This window comes from Triticum aestivum, chromosome 4A, assembly GCF_018294505.1.
Source record: "Triticum aestivum cultivar Chinese Spring chromosome 4A, IWGSC CS RefSeq v2.1, whole genome shotgun sequence".
Classification (NCBI taxonomy): Eukaryota; Viridiplantae; Streptophyta; class Magnoliopsida; order Poales; family Poaceae; genus Triticum; species Triticum aestivum.
The window spans coordinates 679435259-679453175 of NC_057803.1; the positions used below are offsets into that span (position 1 = coordinate 679435259).

The window sequence follows — 17917 nt, forward strand, 5'->3', positions numbered from 1 at the left end:
CACACTTACATATATAGTTCGAAATATGTATATGACATGCATACGTTGTATTCAGAAATTATTAAGCATCTCAGTGTCAAAAGTGTTCTAAATCTATCTGGCAAATACATGTACTAAAAATCCTAAAATATATTTCAAAAAAAAATTGAATTTCTAAATGTACATGTGCATCGGAGATCCGTTGGATTCAGAAGTGAGGGCATGTAAATTAAGTTGTGTATCGAGAAATAAGGATGCCGGTCATCCTCCAGCCTCCTCAGCCGCTCGCGATCCCTGCCGTCGGATCGTTTTTTGGATGCGATCTGGACCGTCCGATCTGCCTCGCGGAGGATCTGGGCCGTAGGATCGAGAGGCAACACTATTGCAATGAATAGTATAAAAGCATTTGTGCCACTGCGCGTAATTCCACCGCCCCCACAAGGGCATTTCGGTCATTCTGCGTACAGGGGTATAAAAAGTGGGCACTGCCGTGGGTGACCTAGCTGTGTCCTCCCCCCGCACTTGTCGCCGCCTCCTCTCCTCCCCCGCGCCCCGCTCCTCCCGCCTCGCCGCCGCCTCCTCTCCTCCCCTGCGCCCCGCTCCTCCCGCCTCGCCGCCGCCTCCTCTCCCCTCCCTGCCCCGCCGCCGCGCCTCCCTGCCCCGCCGCCGCGCCTCTCTCCAATCCCCGCCGAGCTCCACCGCATCCATACCTGCTCGTCGACAGCAGGTGGGCTTTCTTCGCTGGTGGTCCATCACCGGGATCCACGCCGATTAGCGCTCTCCCTTCACCGGAGGACGAGGAGGCCAGACGAAACACGCCGTTGCCGGGTTCCAGTGGCTCGGCCAGGTCCTCCATTGCGCAGACCCCTCCTCCATGAGCGCTCCGACGTCCTTCCCTCATGCCCTCTTCCCCTACTGCTCGTGCCTTTCCATGGGGCTCCCCTGACGGTGTTGTGCCGCCCAGGTGAGAAACGGCAGGAAGAATAGGAAGTAGAGAGGGTGGTGGTGGAGGAAGAGGAGATCGCTGTCGGCAGCTCTGCGTCCATTCATCCAGGTTCGGTAACCTCTCCCCCTCTCTCTCCTTCTCGATTTGTTCTTTTTCTCTGTGGGCTACATCTGAATATATTAGATCAGGTTACTAAAAGTCATATTGCCCTGAACAGATTGTGTGTTTTTGGTTTATAACTCGCTGCAATGAAAGTACTCAACGGCAAATGATCATGTGCATCTGCTCTTTTCTGAGAATGAAATATGTATCTCTCTGGATAGATGCCTATGAATAAATGTGACCAATTAATTGGATTTGTTTGATCTGTTTCAGTTTTTAGTCTGAAGATCGCCATTTTTTTACCTAATACTTACTTTTGAAAGCTGCCTGCTGTCATCAAAATGTTAGACTAGCATACTGGAGATTTCAAAAGTAACAGTTCGCGTGCCATAATAAGAACTCTATTTTAACCTGTTGTGGTTTTATATCTGTGTACCTATGCTTCCTTTGGAATTTTGGTTTGGCTTAATCATTTTTCAATAGGGCAGTGACCTGTCAGGGGTCGTGTTGAGAGGCAGCCTTGGCTATCAGCTATTGTTAGGCCTGGAATCCTTAAGGAAAATGTGAGTTGGGTGCAACCGTGAAGTCTCCAGTTCTCGGTCGCCATCGTGGTTGTGCAACTTATTTGAATTTTCATTCATTTCTGTAGCACAGTGGTATGAGTGACAACAAGCTCTGCACTGAAACTCGTACTTGCTCCCAGCAATTCTGGTTCAGCTTAAGGCTTTAAGGTTTTTCTCCTTTCAGGCATGGCTAATTTCATCCAACCGATTTTATGATACTTTTGTGATGCAGAAATCTGCAAGGGGACGCCTTTTACCAGCGGGATTCCTTACTCGATACCTCATATTTCTGATCTGGAGACGCTGTAAGAACCTCTTTCATATTATTGTCCTTGATTCTTTATATTCTTCACATGAATTTTTTCTTGAATTAATCAATAGAAATGTCGTAATAATCACTAAGCATACAGTTGACGGACATGTCCTCTCACCTTCTAAAGTTCTCAAAGCTGTAACTTGAAAATATCAACTTCAGAGTTTGTTGTAGTATCTCTTATCAAAGCTATATTTTCTTCTCACAGTAAAACTCTATTTTTGTCAACAGGGATCTCTTTATCAACCAATTCTTAGGTAACTTGCCCTAGAGTTTCCAATACATCACAGGCATCAAGACACTGCGAGGCGACTGAATTTTAGGGAACTATATATACTAGCTTTTCCTCGATATTCTCCTTCGGATCAACAAATGACCCGACCTGTCCTTCAAGGTAAACTTACAGTCATTTCTCCTGAGTGTAACCTGCACCTGCTGATCCTTAGAGTCATTTGCTCCTGAGTGTGATCGTAAGATTAAATAGTGGTCTCTTGCACACCAATTTGATTTCTTACAATGGTTGTTAGTTAGTTAATCTTTATTCTATCATCACTCACAACTTTTCTAACTCTTTTTTGTAAAGAATTAAATCTATCATGAGCCTACACTATATATATTTATTTTAGCCCCACAAATATTGTTTGGAACTAATATCCGTTTAAAAGTTATTGTGCTTCCCGTCTCTTCTTCTACTTGATTTGTTCTACATTTTGTGCCGCCATAAAAAAGTTTCTCTGCTATTTAATTAGGCTCAGTTAGTGATTTGTCTCTCAACTAGCAGGAGCACTTGTGAGCGGCTACCACGAGGTGACCAGTACACGAGCAGCTGCATACCACAAGAGGAGCACACAGATGATGTAATATTCAGGTTGACCTGACCATCTCAACCTTTTGCAAGATCTTATTCTTATGCAGACTTCCCTCGCAATGTGCAGCAGCCTAGCAAATTCATTACTGCTGATTCATTCAGTACGTAGTATTTGCTGTAAATACTTGCTTCTGCGATGATAAAGAAATGGTTTTAACATATTCAACATATTTTCTTTAGCCTTGCGGCTCATAGCATCCGCTTGATTCAGTGACTTTGATTCAGCTATATCAGAACAGATAAATATGGGTCTAAAAATTAGTCACAGTAATTTTGTTACTTTAAACCCTTGGATTAGATACATTATATTGTGAACACGACAAGACTGAAGACACAAGCACACTAGAGGCTTTGATTACCTCCCTCCACACCTAGACTACTCCTTGTAACCTCCCCTGTTGTAGTTTGCTCTGTTTTCCTTTTCTTTCATTGGCCTTTTTTTAGGGCCCAAAATTTCCATTACCATGGAAATATGTAAATAACTCTGTAAAAAACACCTTTTCTTTAATACATAACAGTGGGAGTCTCTCCTGCTGTTTTCATTGCTAAAAAAAAGTTCAGGCAATTGAAGTACCTAGGGTATATCCCACCCCCCTTTTCTGCCTCCAAGCACGCAACATCTCGCTGATAAAACACTGTGTTCTTCGCGCAACCACGAGATGATGAAATGGTTACTGATTTGATGTGTCAAATTCACTTGCAGATAAATACATGTTGTCTGATCCAAATAAGATGACTGATGCGAACGAAGATGGCTCTCAAAACACCAGGAATAATATGTTGCCACTTGCCACCACTTCAGAGGAAAACAGGAGGTTCTGGTTCTATTGCTGCTCTTAAGGAACCTGTAAGTATCTGCTTATTGGTCGTACTCATTCTCATTCTGTCTAAATATGTAGTGGCATTGAAATTAAATTTTTTTGTTCACAAAAAAAGTTAAATTTTTTCCCAGGAGTATCATACCATCGAATTTGATGTCGAGAATACTTTGTTGTTCAATATGTACTAGAGGTTTAAGTGGATGTTCTGCTTGCTACTGGCAAGGCATTGTTTTCAGTCCACTTTTGCCTGCATGGGGACATATTTATAGCTTTCAACGTCAAGCTCACTTCATAGCCAATTGTTTAGATGCAAGAAGATCTAGATGGTTGATAACAGAGGATTGATACTATATGTTATCATAATAGTTGTGCAATCTTGGAATGAGCACCACAGTCTGCACTAAATTTAGCCACAAAGAACATCAGAGCTAAAAATGAAATGAGGGTTGACATCTGTTAACATAATAATTGTGCAATCTGGGAATGATCTGGTCTTGCTCTACATTGTCTGGCATTTAAATTAGCGTTTGGTTTCAGATAGCATGGCAATTGATGAGCAGTGCACACGAGCACATCTTGATCTTTGAGCAGACACACACATACGTGTACACAGACGCTGGCATGCACATATTTTACAGTGACTCACAGACGAAGCACATGCTTTGTTGTTCAGTAAGATATGCATTAGACCATCTTATCACCAGATAATCTAGCAGACGTACATGAGCAGAGAAAACGAGAGGTGACGAATGCATGCTTATTGTAAAGCACATTGGTGTGTGCATTAGTAATAGAAGAGAAATCATACTTGCTTCTCTGTGTTTTCTATATGGTTTAAAAGGGAAAAATGTCGACATTCTAAATGCTATGAGCGGAACCGCCGCAGTCTGTGTGTAGGTGTGTGATTCAGATCAATGCTCTGAAATTATTTAGCTTACTAAAAATCCACGGTTGGATATATTAATGCTTACACGGAAGTATATGGGAGAATCCTTGAGTACTCATAATGTATGTCAGATTATGATCTTTTCCACGTGATACTGACACTATCAGCATGCTAATTATATGTATGCATTTTATGTTTATCATAATGTGCCTGTGAGACTATTGTTGCTTTTTCCTGATGGTCCATGGATAAATGACAATACAGAGTGTTTGCTACTTTTACCGTTATTTTTAGAACACATCTAAAACTGCCCTGGCGCGAGGGTCCTCGATCTGTATGTGCTTACTTGTTTTTTACCGTCCCAAATCTGGTTATCTCAAGCTAATCCCTGATTTGCTTTCTTTCCCCTGCAGGTTGGTCCACTGTCTACGGGTGCTCGTGGTTCTGGTTGGTTCGTCCAGCTATGTCTTCGGCACCGCTCTACAGGTCGACCCTTTCTCTCCTTCTATTCTCAGCTCTCGAGGCACGTGCTTGTGTTCTTGCAGCCATATATCTTCCGTGTGCACTTATTGGTAGAAGCCTGGCATCTAAAAGTATCATTGTTTGCTTGTAAAACTGCAGTAGGCATCATTCTTGTTTTTTGCAGAACTGAATTTACTAGCACCATTTTGCATCTTGACATTACTGTACAAATTCCCACCTGCTCCCCTGTTTCTTGGTCAAAACTGAATGTTGACAGAGTTTTGGTCAAAACATTAGATGATGTGAGCTTTTTCAGCTATCCAAAGTTTTAAGAGTACAATATTCATTTCAAAGTTCATGTATAAAATTCAGTTTAACTCTGAGAGGGAATAAACTACTGTAGTTTACTGCAGTTTATTGCATAATTATGCACTATTCGGAGCAAAAATTCAGTTTACTGCAGTTTATTGAATCAAGATACAGTAGCAATCAAGCAGAACATGTACTGTATTCATTTCAGAAGTCAGTGTACTGCAGAGTGTTTCAACCAGAACATGAATCAAGATGCAAGAAGCTTCAAGTTGATAGCAGTCGATGCAAAATTGTTCACTTAAACTTCAATGTTCAGTGGTTAGAACACAAGACCATATTTCTTAGGTTCTACTGTACACAAGTTGATTTAGTCCACAGTATGTTGATTTGCATCAGATGTTCTAGACTGCAAGCATCAGAGTTGAAGAGGCTATTAGCAGAACTAAATTTCGCATATTCTTATTTTTCTTTAAGTATTTTGTTTTGTTATCAATGGTCTAAGACTTGGTCATTGACTAAAACTGTCATGTCTTTTTTTTGCTTGTTCTAATCTGCGAAGTAGTGACTGGTGAGCTTGAATTTAGTCACAAGTTTGCTTACTGAATGCAATCTGTATGTGTGGAGTACTGATACAGTGTGGAGTGATGCTGTTGATTGGGACAACTAACGCCAGTATTCCTGTGATTTAGAACATGGAGCAAATTGGGACAACTAATGGCAGTATTCGGTCAACTCAAATATGATTTTCTCTCTATAGTTTGAGCCACATCCATGACCTGAAAAACAGTAAACTGAAACTGTCTGTAACAGTTGACTGTTTCTGGGATTACTGTGGTCCTTTAAATTCAGGTCATGTACTGCTAGGAGTTGTCTGAATTTTTTTTGTTAGAACCTGGGAGTCGTATATGATATGTAGAACATCTAAAGTTCTGTTAAAACATTCTGTAATTCAAGGTTTGGTCTTCGGCCCTCTGTTGCAGCATGTGCCGCTCAACATGATCTGTAGAACACTGAATGGATGCACAAGAAAAGGAAAAAGGCAGCAAGGAGGGAGAGGATATTTTAGTAAGGAGTGAGTCTAAGATCTTACTGTAGTTAAGAGTTCAAAACAGCAGTTGCTTGTTTTTGCAAGTTCAAATAAAAAATGAATATTGTTCCAAAAAATTATATGGAAATTACCCTTGTTAAGTTTGTCTCCCTGAATTTGCTGACCCTGCTGTAATATTATCGTTAATAATGACTTGTTCACCGTTCTATTCTTCCTAGACTGTGGTACACATGCATATTGAGCCTAGGTACACAGATGACTCATCAATCGAAGCTTGGTACAGGTGAAATTGTGAGTGTTTTCTACGCAACCAGAGAAAGCTTGCTCGTAATTCAGTCAAGAAGGGGACGGTGAAGAGGAGGCCGTGAATGTGTTGATTCAGGATCCAACTGGATGATCCGCTGGTGCTCTAATCCTTATCAAGTTCACATCAGTCTGATCTACAATGATGCTGCCATGATGCTACCCAGACAATCTCACACCAATTTGTCCATATGACAACAATTTCAGGGCGGGGGCGCTGGTACCTTCAACAGCAGCACATCGGGGGACAAAGAAGAAGATTGGGGCTGCCTGGACGAAGATCGGGAGCTGCACCACCACTAGCAGAAGCAGCAGAGGCGGAGGAAGATGGCAACAGCAGAAGAGGCCGGAGTGGCGAAAGGGAGCGTGCCGGCGGCCGAAGCGGACGGCCCAGGCCTTGCGAGCGGCGCAGGTAGGCGGCAGTGGTCACCTCTGTGGCAGCTGCGCAGGTGGGCGGCGGTGCTGGGTATGCGAGCAGGATGACGAGGAGATGCCGCCCATCAGTCGTGGAGCCGCCGCCTGTTGAGTTGTCGCCGGAGAGGAGCAGGCGGGCGGCTGCGAAGCTCGCCTCCTTGTGCGCAGGTAAGCAGGGTAGGCGGGCGGCGGCGCAAGTGGGACTTCGTCGCCGCCTGATCCCTACGACGGCTGGGGCACACGGTGCCCGCCGGTGACGGGGGGAGACGGAGGCTGGGGCGCGCGGTGCCCGTGGGCGTCGGGGGAGGAAGAAGGGCAGATTAGCATGGGATTTTAAATGATAAGGTCTTTTTGGCAAAATTACAATTGAACTGCGTTGGTGACAACTTTTCCCGGACGAAGGGAGAAGTATCTATTTTATGTGGAAACATTGTCTTGGCTTACTTTTGAAACCAAATATATATTCCTATTTTGTCATGGACTTCCAGATTAACTGTTCTATTGAATATCTTGCTTTCCTTGCTTTTGGTATATCTGATTTTACGGCCTTTTTTATTGACTTCCCGATCAATGAAGGGCAAGGAATTCTGACTTATTAGGCTGATATATCTTGAGCAATTATTCTTATTCTCATTTGGCAATTGTACTGCGTTACTCCATTGCCAGCAATCTTTCTAATTTCTGTTTGGCAACACTAAGTGCTTTGTTTAAACATTTGAACAATCCGTTGAGCCAGGCACCTTGCGCCAAGGCGCGATTCCTATCTAGTTTAAGACATTTCAGGACAAATGCTCGAGAATGGAGAGCACTTAACTAAGTAAAAAATGTAATTTAATTAGTAGTAGCCAAAGAAAGCAGTGTCATTAATTTTCAGATGACTCAGTTGGGGTGTCAGAAGGATCAATTTTTATAAATGAACAAATTATTTTTAAAATTCTATAGGTGGGCACCGAATGATTTAGCGGAACTTTTGGAATAGAGAAAGGCGAGCTTCTAGAAATTTACAGGCTAGTTAAAAAAACTTAATGAATGTTGACATTTTAAAATATCCAAAAAATACGCACACAATCACAATGCTATATGTGTGTACTATACCAATCACACATGCACTTAAATCACACTTACATATATACTCCCGAATATGTATGTGACATGCACACAGTATTTCAAGAAAATATTAAAAATCAAAGCGTCAGAAAAGTTCTAAATCTATCTGGCAAATACATGTAATAAAAAATACAAGAATATATTTCAAGAAATCAAAATTGCTAAACTCTGCAAAAGTTAGGAATTACAAAACAAATTTTCAATGTATATAGGAATTACAATAGTTAGGAGTCGTTAAATATAAGTAGTGGTGTCACCACTATCTGTTGTGGCAAAATGCTTAATACAAAATTTTGAAATGTATGGTCATCCACAATGTTCTGAGTATATTTATAATTGGAAAAAAAATATGTTATACGCTATGAAAGTAAGTACAATATCAAACTTTCTATGTATAATATTGTATATAAACTTTCTATGTACTTTGTTTTTACAAGGTTCAGATAATACAAGAGCTACATAAGCTTTCTATGTTCAATATTAAATTTTCCAAAAATTGCTAGCCCGTGCTGGAGCACGGGTTGACGACTAGTTCTAATAATGTGCAAAGCCACAAGCTCGGGGAAGCTATGTTTGATGAAGATGATATTTTTTGTTCCCCAAGTTTTGATGAGCAAATTTACTATGATGAAAGCATGCCCCCTATTTATGATGATTATTGTGATGACATGTATGCTATAAAGAATAATGATAACCATGAAACTTGTCATCTCGATCTTAATTTTCAATCACATTATAGTTATTTTGTTGAGTTTGCTCCCACTATTATTCATGAGAAGAATTTTGCTTATGTGGGGAGTAGTAAAATTTCTATGCTTGTAGATCATGAAAAGAATGCTTTAGGTGCTGGTTATATTGTTGAATTCATTCATGATGCTACTTAAAATTATTATGAGGGAGAAATATATGCTTGTAGGAATTGCAATAATATCAAGTTTCCTCTCTATGTGCTTAAAGTTTTGAAGTTATGCTTGTTTTACCTTCCTATACAAGTTGATTGTTGTTCCTATAAGTTGTTTTCTCACAAAATCCATATGCATAGGAAGTGGGTTAGACGTAAATGTTCTAGTCATATTCTTCATGATGCTCTCTTTATGTTTCAATTCTTATCTTTTTGTGAGCATCATTGAAATCATAATGCCTAGCTAGGGGCGTTAAACGTTAGCGCTTGTTGGGAGGCAACCCAATTTTATTTTAGTTTCTTGCTTTTTTGGTTCTGTTTAGGAATAAATAATCAATATAGCTTCTGTTTACATGTGGTTTTATGTTTTAATTAGTGTTTCTGCCAAGTAGAACCTTTGAGAAGACTTGGGTGAAGTCTTTATGATCATGCTGTAAAAAACTGAAACTTTAGTGCTCACGAGATTAGCTAAAACGTTTTACTGGAGAGTGCTATTTAGTTGATTCTTTTTGCAGATGATTACTAGACAAATTCCTCACGTCCACCAATTTATTTTAGAACTTTTGGAGTTCCAGAAGTTTGCGTTAGTTACAGATTACTAGAGACTGTTCTGTTTTTGACAGATTTTTTTTTATTGTGTTGCTTGCTTATTTTGATGAATCTATGGCTAGTAAAATAGTGTATAAACCATAGAGAAGTTGGAATACAGTAGGTTTAACACCAATATAAAGGAATAATGAGTTTATTACAGTAACTTGAAGTGGTGTTTTGTTTTCTTTCGCTAACGGAGCTTACGAATTGTTTGTTAAGTTTTGTGTTATGAAGTTTTCAAGTTTTGGGTAAAGATTCGATAGACTATGGAATAAGGAGTGACAAGAGCCTAAGCTTGGGGATGCCCAAGGCATCCCAAGGTAATATTCAAGGATAACTAAGAGCCTAAGCTTGGGGATGCCTCGGAAGGCATCCCCTCTTTCGTCTTCGTTCATCGGTAACTTTACTTTGAGCTATATTTTTATTCACCACATGATATGTGTTTTGCTTGGAGCGTCATTTAATTTTGTTAGTATTTGCTTGGTGTCATTTAGAATAATGTTTTGCATCTGTATTTTCAATAAAAATGTCAACGATAGCTTTTGCCATGCTTATTTTGCAAGTATGCATGTTGCTGCCTGAAAACAGAAAGTTTACCGCAATTGCAAACATTCCCTAGAAAAGTCAGAATGTGATAAAATATTGAAACCTTTTGCATAAGAAGCTCTGATAAATTTACTACAGTGAGAATTTTCTTTCATAATTTTTGTAGTTAAGAAAGTATGATGAATCTTGCACTCTTTACAGACTGTCCTGTTTAGGCAGATTGCTATTATGTTTGCATTGTTTGCATATGTTTGCTTGTTTAATGATTCTATTTGAGGATAAGACTATTAAATATGCAGAGGTATTTAGTATGCAATGTTGAATAATAATTTTAGTGATTTGCTACAGTATAGTATGATAAGGTTTTTGCATTGGTTTTAGCTAATTTATCTCACGAGTCCTTGTTGAGTTTAGTGTGGATGAAGCTTTTGAGATTTTGGAAACCATGATATGAGAGGAATTAGGGAGACACAAAAGCTCAAGCTTGGGGATTCCCAAGGCACCCCAAGATAATATTTCAAGAAGTCTCAAGCATCTAAGCTTTGGGATGCCCCGGTAGGCATCCCACCTTTCTTCTTCAACAATTATCGGTTAGTATCGGTTGAACCTAAGTTTTTGTTTCTTCACATGATGTGTGCTATCCTTGAAATGTCATTTTATTTTGCCTTGCTTGCTGTTTGAATAAAATACCAAGATATGAAATTCTTAAATGGGAGAGTCTTCACATAGTTGCATAATTATCCGACTACTCATTGATCTTCACTTATATCTTTCAGAGTAGTTTTTCGTTTGCTCTAGTGCTTCACTTATATCTTTTAGAGCACAATGGTGGTTTTATTTTAAAGAAATAGATGAACTATCATGCTTCACTTATATTATTTTGAGAGTCTTAAACAACATGGTAATATGCTTAATCCTAATATGCTTGGTATTCAAGAATAGTAAAAACTTTCTTATGAGTGTGTTGAATACTAAGAAAAGTTTGATGCTTGATAATTGTTTTGAGATATGAAGATAGTAATATTAGAGTCATGCTAGTTGAGTAGTTGTGAATTTGAGAAATACTTGTGTTAAAGTTTGTGATTCCCATAGCATGCACGTATGGTGAACCGTTATGTGATGAAGTCGGAGCATGATTTATTTATTTATTGTCTTCCTTACGAGTGGAGGTCGGGGACGAGCGATGGTCTTTTCCTATCAATCTATCCCCCTAGGAGCATGCGCGTAATACTTTGATTTGATAACTTGTATATTTTTGCAATAAGTATATGAGTTCTTTATGACTAATGTTGAGTCCATGGATTATACGCACTCTTCTTCCTTCCACCATTGCTAGCCTCTCTAATATCGCGCACTTTTCACCGGTATCATACACCCACCATATACCTTCCTCAAAACAGCCACCATACCTACCTATCATGGCATTTCCATAGCCATTCCGAGATATATTGCCATACAACTTTCCACCATTCCGTTTATTATGACACGCTCCATCATTGTCATATTGCTTAGCATGATCATGTAGTTGACATCGTATTTCTGGCAAAGCCACCGTTCATAATTCTTTCATACATGTCCCTCATGAGTCATTGCATATCCCGGTACACCGCCGGAGGCATACACATAGAGTCATATTTTGTTCTAAGTATCGAGTTGTAATTGTTGAGTTGTAAGTAAATAAAAGTGTGATGATTATCATTTTTAGAGCATTGTCCCAAGTGAGGAAAGGATGATGGAGACTATGATTCCCCCACAAGTCGGGATGAGACTCCGGACGAAAAATAAAAATAAAAAAGGGAAAAAAAAGAGGCCAAAGAAGGCCCAAATAAAAAAACAAAAAATAAGAGAAAAAGAGAGAAGGGACAATGTTACTATCCTTTTACCACACTTGTGCTTCAAAGTAGCACCATAATCTTCATGATAGAGAGTCTCTTGTTTTGTCACTTTCATATACTAGTGGGAATTTTTCATTATAGAACTTGGCTTGTATATTCCAACAATGGGCCTCCTCAAGTGCCCTAGGTCTTCGTGAGCAAGCAAGTTGGATGCACACCCACTTAGTTTCTTTTGTTGAGCTTTCATACATTTATAGCACTAGTGCATCCGTTGCATGGCAATCCCTACTCCTTGCATTAACATCAATCGATGGGCATCTCCATAGCTCATTAATTAGCCTCGCTGATGTGAGACTTTCTCCTTTTTGTCTTCTCCACATAACCCCCATCATCATATTCTATTCCACCCATAGTGCTATGTCCATGGCTCACGCTCATGTATTGCGTGCAGGTTTATAAAGTTTGAGATTACTAAAGTATGAAACAATTGCTTGGCTTGTCATCGGGGTTGTACATGATGAGAGCATTCTTGTGTGACGAAAATGGAGCATGACTAAACTATATGATTTTATAGGGATGAACTTTCTTTGGCCATGTTATTTTGAGAAGACATAATTGCTTAGTTAGTATGCTTGAAGTATTATTATTTTTATGTCAATATGAACTTTTATCTTGAATCTTTCGGATCTGAATATTCATACCATAATTAAGAAAAATTACATTGAAATTATGCCAAGTAGCACTCCGCATCAAAAATTCTTTCTTTTATCATTTACCTACTTGAGGACGAGCAGGAATTAAGCTTGGGGATGCTTGATACGTCTCCAACGTATCGATAATTTTTGATTGCTCCATGCTATATTATCTACTGTTTTGGACAATATTGGGCTTTATTATTTACTTTTATATTACTTTTGGGACTAACCTATTAACCGGAGGCCCAACCCAGAATTACTGTTTTTTTGCCTATTTCAGTGTTTCGAAGAAAAGGAATATCAAACGGAGTCCAATTGACCTGAAACTCCACGGAACTTATTTTCGGACCAGAAGAAGCCCACGGAGTACCGGAAGCTCACCAGGGGAGTCCCAGGATGCCCACGAGGGCGGGGGCACGCACACCCCCCTAGGGCGCACCCCCTGCCTCGTGGACAGCCCGGAGGTCCACCGACGTACTTCTTTCACCCATATATACCCACGTATCCTAAAACTTCCGAAGACGAGAATAGATCAGGAGTTCCGCCGCTGCAAACCTCCAGAGCCACGAAAAACCAATCGGGACCCTGTTCCGGCATCCTGCCGGAGGGGGGATGCCTCACCGGTGGCCATCTTCATCATCCCGGCGCTCTCCATGACGAGGAGGGAGTAGTTCACCCTCAGGGCTGAGGGTATGTACCAATAGCTATGTGTTTGATCTCTTTCTCATGTTCTTGATTTGGCACGATCTTGATGTATCGCGAGCTTTGCTATTATAGTTGGATCTTATGTTGCTTCTCCCCCTCTACTCTCTTGTAATGGATTGAGTTTTCCCTTTGAAGTAATCTTATCGGATTGAGTCTTTAATGACTTGAGAACACTTGATGTATGTCTTGTCGTGCGTATCTGTGGTGACAATGGGATATCACGTGATTCACTTGATGTATGTTTTGGTGATCAACTTGCGGGTTCTGCCCATGAACCTATGCATAGGGGTTGGCACACGTTCTCGTCGTGATTCTCCGGTAGAAACTTTGGGGCACTCTTTGAGGTTCTATGCGTTGGTTAAATAGATGAATCTGAGATTGTGTGATGCATATCGTATAATCATACCCACGGATACTTGAGGTGACATTGGAGTATCCAGCTGACATTAGGGTTTTGGCTGATTTGTGTCTTAAGGTGTTATTCTAGTACGAACTCTTAGGGTTGTTTGTGACACTTTTAGGAATAGCCCAACAGATTGATTGGAAAGAATAACTTTGAGGTGGTTTCGTACCCTACCATAATCTCTTCGTTTGTTCTCCGCTATTAGTGACTTTGGAGCGACTATTTGTTGCATGTTGAGGGATAGTTATATGATCCAATTATGTTATTATTGTTGAGAGAACTTGCACTAGTGAAAGTATGAACCCTAGGCCTTGTTTCCTAGCATTGCAATACCGTTTACGCTCACTTTTACCACTTTACCTTGCTGTTTTTATATTTTTCAGATTACAAAAACCTATATCTACCATCCATAATGCACTTGTATCACCATCTCTTTGCTGAACTAGTGCACCTATACAATTTACCATTGTATTGGGTGTGTTGGGGACACAAGAGACTCTTTATTATTTGGTTGCAGGGTTGCTTGAGAGAGACCATCTTCATAAACCTTAGGTCATCCACTTGAGGCAAATTTGCTACTGTCCTACAAACCTCTGCACTTGGAGGCCCAACAACGTCTACAAGAAGAAGGTTGCGTAGTAGACATCAGCCGCGCGCGTGCCGAGGTTCAGCCGCGCGCCCATGGTTTCGCGGGTGGACCGCGCCTCGCCGCGGTGGAAGAGCAAGTAGCCGTAGATCGTCGGGGCGGGCACGACGCTGGCGACCGCCTGGGCGCGGTGTGGGGAGACGACGTCCTCGAAGGAGCGCCCGTCCCAGAGGTGGTGCCGCGCCGCGCAATTGTTCTTGACGGGCAGGCGGGGGCCGGCGTAGGCGTGGAGGCGGCGGTCGTGGTCGTCGGCGAGCCGGGCCACCCAGCCGGGGTGGTCGGGGGCGTACTGTGGGTCCGCCTGCTCCTCCGGCGAGAGCCGCGCCCGGTACAAACCAACGGCGCAGGCGAAGTTCGGCGTGCCGACGTCGGGCACCGGCGCGACAGGCACGCCATCGACGCTGGGACGCCACCTCGACGACAGGCGGACGTCGGGGGCGGCGGGGATGGAGAAGTGGGCGAGCTCCTCCGCCTCCTCCAGGGTCAGATTCGGGCGGGCCATCGCCGGCGACAGAGAGAGAGGGCGCGAGAGGCGGTGGTGGGTGCCGGCTAGTGGGGGAGGCGAGAATGGGGTGACACCGACGGCGGGACGGGCCGGCTTTTATAAGGGCAGGGAGGGGGCGGGGTGGGTACCGGCGATTAATGCCGGCAGGCGAGGGGGCGGCATGCGCAGACGGTCAAAGCGGTGGCGTGGACAGGCGGCGAGCGCAGGCGTCAGCGAGGGAATCGATGCCGCGCTCGGGCCGACGCTGGTGATTGGACTTCACACTGCGGCGATTCGACGGGGCGCTGCGCGGCGTAAATGGCCACTGCAATCCGCGCCGGATTAATGCGGGGGACGGTGGTGGTAGACTAAGTACGCGTGGGCCGCCCCTCACGCGGGCGTACACCGCCACGTACGGCGTATAGCGAACCGTACGTCCGCGCGCCGCGTTATGCCCCCCCCTCCCCCCGAAATTCTCATCCTACCCCTCCTCACTTATCATACCGAAGAGGTATCTTCTAATCTGGGCCGTCGATGTGTTAGGGGGGTTGTACCGAGGAAGAAGTGGCCAACGAGTTATTTTAGATCCCAAGCTAAAGCAGTGTGTAAGTGAAAATATTGCAATAGCATGCTACCAAGAATTAAAGTGCGTTAGAATATCACTGAAGAACAAGAGAGTAATATGAGAATGATAAAAACTGCAGCAAGGCTAAAGGCATTCTTAGGGAGTCCGGATTCACCACTAAAATTTATGCTATTTAATCGTGTGTACCTAGGAAGTCTCTAATATGAACCCTCTTTAATGGCTTTCGTTTAATTCACCAAATAATTGCTTTAGTCGTTCTTAGTCTTAGTAAAATCTGACAAGGTTAGAGCGAGACTGAAACTAAGGAGTAAACAAATATAGTCGGAGGCCTACACTAGCGGTTGTCGATCTAGGCTACTTTCTGAAATATATAGTAACTAAAAAAATTGATAAGTATTTTCAGGAAGAAAACGCACAGTATTGTAAGTTTCCAACTTGATACATCCAAAAGTAGGGTATACACTGCTATTTCACTGTTGATTCCTTTTAAGCACAAATAGAAAAAAGAGAAAGATCAAGCTTCATTAACCCGAAATAGGCTTTTGTTCCACTTTATAGATAAGGCAATAACCATATACATAGAAGTAGCTCAAGTGTGAGAAAGTAAACAAGAGATCTGCTGGGGCAACAACACAAATATGCCAAAAAGCGAAAGAAAAAGGCTATACACGACTCCTGGTAGCAAAAAGATCAAGAACAATCATTAACTATGTTTAAGCTCAGATTAAAAAAAACTGTATAAGTTTAAGCGCACATTGAACAAATTACTTCTCTGCAGGAGAAGTGTAGACCTCAAGCATATATACACGGCTGCCTAATTAATGTCTAACCTGCTAGTTTCAGATCATAATATGTACTGTAGAACCTAATCTCTGACCCAACCATAGACCATTGCACATGTAAACCACTACTAGCTGTCTAGGGCTGCACAACACGATGCAACCGACTGAAAACGGTAAACAAACTACAAAAAAACTGAAAATCGTTCATCGATCTATCAAACCAATTAATCCTGCATGTTGATGGCGATCAGGCAAACCGAGGCCCCGTCCTCGATGCCATGGTCCGCGAGCGTCCGGGCATCCGCCAGCCCCTCATCGGCGAAGAAGAGGAGCTGCTGCTGCGGTGGAACCCCCTCCTTTTCCATGATCTTCGCCTTCACGCTGCCTATGGTGTCCGAGCCCTCGACCTCGAGATCGTGGGCCGTGTTGTTTAGCATCCTCACGTGGATCTTCATCGATCTGTCCAACAAGCGCTTCAATCAGTAACTACGTACTTCGAACGGTAGCGAACTAGCGATCGGCTGCTGTTTAGATTGGGACATGCTTACAGCTCGCGTGCGTACCTTGAGTGATTCTTATGGAAGGCGCGTCGCGCCGGCGATTGGCTCCTGGACGGCGGCTTGGCGGCTGGGCGGTCGTCGGAGTGCGGTCGAGATAGGTCTCAGAGGTTGGGCTGCGTACAGGAGGAGACCGCGGCCCAGGTGAAGATTTATACTCCCTCCTTTCCATAACATAATGCATATAAATTTTCTACAAAGTCAAACTTTATAAACTTTGACCAAATTTATAGGAAAAACTATTTATATCTACAATACTAAATGTATATAATATGAAAGTATGTCTTGTAATATATATCTAAGCATGTGTATTTGGTATTCTAGATGTATATGATTTTCTCTACAAACTTGGTCAAAGTTTATATAGTTTGACTTTTAAAAAATCTATATGTATCACGGGCCCACGACCGTCCGAATTAGACTCGCGCGTGTTGATTTCCGGGAGCACCGCATATGGACACTATACGAGCTATCTGCACTCTACGAGGAAGAAGACGAATCGTAAAGGAACGTGGCAAATCAGAACGAGTCCTACTATGTTCCACCCGCAGTGTGATCCGGGAACCTCATCCGGAGAATCTGCAATCGAACCATCAATACGGTGGGTTATAGTTTTCATAATTTTTTGAACACAGTACAGACGCACGCACGCACACCCTATACCTATGTGCATCTCAGTGAAATTGAGCCGCCGCGTCATCTTGAGATTGACGAAGTTGCCGCTGACGCCATTGTAGTCGACGGGACATCGACTCCCACTGAAGTCACATCACCGAAAGGACTGAAATAAATCTATATCTATACCTACTATTAAAGCAAGGTGATATTCTTAGTTTCATCTCGTGATTAGTTTTTTTTTCTACCGTTAGTTGTGGTCACGTACGAGATGGCGAGGTGGTACTAAAGTCATGTACGAGGTGGCGAGGAGGTGGTTCGTAACTTCGTATTGCTGTTTTAAGATCGATCGCTCCATGGGGCTGTGTCTTGCTCTATCGGTACGTACTGGGCCAGGAGCCAAGCAAGCAAGTGGGCCTTCTAATAATTTTTCTCTTGTAGGCTACG

At 42.3% G+C, this 17917-nt stretch overlaps 2 long non-coding RNA genes across 31 annotated transcripts; one reads left to right on the top strand and one right to left on the bottom strand.

Annotated features, from left to right (window-relative positions):
* Positions 1 to 528: 528 nt before the first annotated feature.
* Positions 529 to 7535, top strand: LOC123088086 (uncharacterized). Of its 30 annotated transcripts, none has more exons than XR_006441682.1 (10): positions 530 to 1033; positions 1511 to 1590; positions 1677 to 1683; positions 1823 to 1895; positions 2135 to 2297; positions 2685 to 2771; positions 3475 to 3618; positions 4892 to 6324; positions 6584 to 6704; positions 6811 to 7535. It is a non-coding gene; the product is annotated as an uncharacterized lncRNA (long non-coding RNA). The 30 variants fall into 30 exon arrangements; XR_006441684.1 differs by having other exon boundaries at positions 1516 to 1895; positions 4892 to 4964; positions 5461 to 5570; positions 6233 to 6324; XR_006441683.1 differs by having other exon boundaries at positions 1516 to 1895; positions 4892 to 4964; positions 5478 to 5570; positions 6233 to 6324.
* An 8782-nt stretch (positions 7536 to 16317) lies between these two features.
* On the bottom strand, positions 16318 to 17044 carry LOC123083082 (uncharacterized). Its single transcript, XR_006439205.1, has 2 exons — positions 16862 to 17044; positions 16318 to 16757 (listed from the first exon to the last, which is right to left on the bottom strand). It is a non-coding gene; the product is annotated as an uncharacterized lncRNA (long non-coding RNA).
* Positions 17045 to 17917: the final 873 nt, after the last annotated feature.